We start from the raw sequence: 3,949 nt of genomic DNA, 5'->3' as shown, positions 1-3,949 counted from the left end.
TGGCTTCTTACCAGAATCCCAGGGACTCCTTGAAAGAATGCCCCCACAATACTAGACTGTACCCGAGTCACAATCTCAGGGGGTAGAACCCCGGCATCAGTACTTTCTTAAGCATCCCAAGTGATTCCAATGTGCAGCCGAGGTGGATCACCACTGCTCCAGAGGCAGGTAACAACCATCAGCCAGTTCGTAGCCCATCCACCCCTGTAAGGAAAGGGCATCCGTGGGCATCGCAGCCTCTCGGTGATCCTGTCACTCACTCTGCTCAAGATCTCCAGATGTTATCGGCTTTGAGGACAGTTTGGGGCCTTTCCATGTGCCTTAGTGATTTTTAGAGCAATTTTTAATCAGGCAAATACCAGCAAAGAGAGAAAAGATGGAAAAAGAGAAATTTCCATAAGGCATGATACAAGTAAATAAGTGAAAAAACAATCTTGGGTTTAAAAGTAAAGCATGAGAAGACAAAGCCTGTTAAATTTTATTTATACAAAAGAATAAAAATATCTATTTTAAAAAGACTGATTTAAACTTATGTTTTTCAGCTTTTCCTGTTCCTTGAACATGAAACTGCTTCCAACTCAGAAAGATTTAAGATAGGTAAATATTAAATAAACATTCTTTACCTTCCCCCTGCAGAAAAACAAAAAGCCAAGTCCCCATTTTACTTATGGTAAACCAGATTGTTTTCAGTTAAGAGTATTGGCAACTGCACGAAACAGATGATCAAATATGTCAGCAGGAAGATATGAGCTGTACAATGGCATTACAAAAAGTCCCAGAAGAAAATAAGATGGTAAAAACAATAATAGAAAAATGATAAAACACGAACAAAATAAGAAAACACCAGATATTTACAGCCTCCCTCTGAAATGTGACCTGCATTCTAGTTTCAGCATGAAGGAAGCCCAGAGAACACTGCTTGATGCGTATCACGGACGAAGCTGGTGCCAGCCAGTTTTAGGGGGGAAACATTCATTCTAAGAAGGGAGAAGCGCACGGTTAGCAACTTGCTGGGATTATAACCATGTCTCGGGCCTTTCTGCAGTTCTGTTACTAAAAATGACACAAAGTAAATGATCCGATGTGGTCTTACAGAAATGACTTGTTTGTCACATTTCAGAAGAAACTACTCAGAGTCACAGGCGCCGGGTCTGGGGAAGCAGCGGTGGACGGTCACGCACTCGGGTGAGGGAAGCTTCTCTCTGCGAGGTCGGAGGAGGGGGGCAGGGCTCTACGGGCCGGGGAGCTCGGGCACTAGCAGTCTTCTAATAGTCAGCTCGTGGTTTTTTGTTAACTTCAGATCAATCCTGTGCCGGTTTTTATTCTTTCGTTTTTTGTGGCTGCTGTGATGACTCCCTGAGGAAGTAGAAGCAGCAGCCTTCTGAGGTTTCACTCCCTGCACAGATCCATCCAGATCCTCGGGGTCCTCCTGGCTGGGCTCATTTTCCTGATTGTGGAAGTCTGGAGAAGTATCACTTTCCGTCCCACTTCCTGGCTCTCTCTTTTCAATGAGCTGATCCTGAACTCCTGCCAATGCACTTAACTGCAGCTGCTGAAGTCACTGAGGATTTACTGAAGAGCCGCTCCGCTTCCTTGAACTTCCGGTTTCTCCGATCGTTCTTGCTGTTGGAGTTTTTTTGGTTGGTCAGATACCGATCCCAGCCACGAATAATATTGCCATACATCTGAGTGTCTTCCAGGTAGCTTCCTTCAAAAGCATAGATCTGTCTCTCCAAATTTGCTAGTGTTTCCGCCAGCTCCTGCTTCCTCTTCACGAGCTCCGCCAGCTCCCGCCGGGTGTCCGGGATCTGCAGCGGCGCCGCCTTGTTGTGCATCGCCATGTTGGGCTGAAGCGCTTTACATGGAATCTTATACAAGGAATGTTTAATAAACTATTAGGCAAAGATGGTTTAAAAGAAAAAGTAAGAATATCACACATATGACCCATTCTTAGAGCAACCACTGCTGAAACTAAGCATATTTAATCATGTTCCTATGAAGGCATTTCTGTAAGTAATTCAAGTAACATATACCCATCTCTCTGATACTCTAACTAATATGGAATTACATCTAGTCATAGCCAGCATACATCACTTAGACTGTGTATACATGCATTATCTCATTCAGTCTTCACAAAAACCCTACAAGGTTCGGACAATCATAACCATTCCTGTGTCACAGAGGAGAAAACTGAAGCAAAGAAGTGAATGACTAGCCAAGCTCACACAGCTACAGTAACATTCCCCTTACATTTGTGCTCGCTCAGATATTCATACTCTTACTCAAGATCTTCAAAGCAGTTAAATAGAACAATGTTTGAGTTTACACTTTCTGTTGACCTTAAAATGATTTGGGCCGCTTCTCTCTTTCCGATGTTATCCTGCTCTATTATCCTTCTTGTTCACCGAATTTCTTTCTGTGCCTCTAACCAATCAAACTTGTCCCCCACATTTTACACTTGAAAAAACCCTTTACCTAGAAAATATTTTTTTCTGTTACCTCTACCTAGAACACATTTCCCCAAAATCTTTGTGTGACTTATGCTTTCATATAATTCAGGTCTCAGCTCAAGAGTCCAGTGAGTTCCTCCTTGGCCGCACAATATAGAGAAACCTACTGAGATACTCTCTAATGCATCACTAGATTTTATTTTCAATCTTTTTTTTTATTAGTATTGTATTTATTCTCACCTCCTAACCTCTAGAACTGTGCTAATAGAAATATAATTGTGAATCATAAACGCAAGCCACATTTATCATTTTAAACTTTTGTTTCCTCACTAAAAAAAGTAAAAAAAATTTTAGTAGTATATTTTATTTAATTCAGTATATCTCAAATATTACCATTTCAACAGAAACCAATAAAAAATATAATGAGATATTTCATATTCCTTTTTTCATGCTAAGTAGTCAAAATCCAGGGTTTATTTTACACTGGCAACATACTGAAATTCGAATGAGCCACACTTCAGGTACTCAGTCGCCACATGTCAAGTGTTCAGTAGCTTCAGGTGGCTGGTGGCTACCATGGAGGACAGTATAACTTAAAACTCCTCTTCGCGGGTGTATGCCTAGAACCTAAATTAGCATAATAGTGCCTGGCTCTTTGAATGTACATTAATATGGAATGAGTAAATGAATGTTGAATGTGTGAAATATAAGTATTTTCTGTCTTGAAAAAAGATTGAAAAAAGACCCATATTCTGTTAATGCCTAATTTGCACATGACAAAGATGACATTTTCTTGTATAATTTTAGGTGAATCAGGTCAAATTTATTTACCATTCAGGTTTTTAACATAGGGAACAAATTTGTGATGCAAGATAGCTGGACTCCATCACACAGATACATCTCTTACTCCTTACTACGATCCTCCAAAAGGTACCTGCATCCTGACCCCTGGAACCTGTAAATGTTATCTTATATAGGAAAAAAAAAAAAAGACTTTGCAGCTGTGATTAAGCTAAAGATCTTGAGATGGAGAAATTACCCTGAACTATCAAGGTAGACCTAAATATAATCACGTGTATCCTTATAATAGGGAGGCAAAGAGAAATTTGACCACAAAAGAGAAGGTATTGGGACTATGGAGGAGGCAGAGATAGAAGTGATGTAGCCGCAAACCATGGAATGCCAGCAGCCACCAGAGGCTACAAGGGGCAAGGAACTGAATTTCCCCTGGAGCCTCCAGAGGCAGCCCTGCTGACACCTTGATTCAGCCAGTGAGACTGATTTTAGATTTCTGGCTCCCAGAACTGTGCAAGAGTACATGTGTATTGTTTTGAAGTAACCGGGTTTGTGGTAATTTGTTACAGCTGCCATAGGAAACTAACTTTACTGATTCATCAAGTCATCTCCATGTTAAATACACTTCTCTGATAGCTTGCAAAAATAGCCACACTATGCACTCACCTGTGTATCCATGTCCCTTTGCAATGTGAATTAGCAGA

General features: G+C 40.8%; 1 pseudogene; it reads right to left on the bottom strand.

The window, feature by feature from the left end:
* Positions 1-1,084: 1,084 nt before the first annotated feature.
* On the bottom strand, positions 1,085-1,849 carry LOC140700854 (chromatin modification-related protein MEAF6 pseudogene; annotated as a pseudogene).
* Positions 1,850-3,949: the final 2,100 nt, after the last annotated feature.

The sequence above is a fragment of the Vicugna pacos genome, chromosome 13 (assembly GCF_048564905.1).
Source record: "Vicugna pacos chromosome 13, VicPac4, whole genome shotgun sequence".
NCBI lineage: Eukaryota > Metazoa > Chordata > Mammalia > Artiodactyla > Camelidae > Vicugna > Vicugna pacos.
Note: the sequence above shows the minus strand (reverse complement) of the source record. Positions and strands in the feature narration are given on the sequence as shown.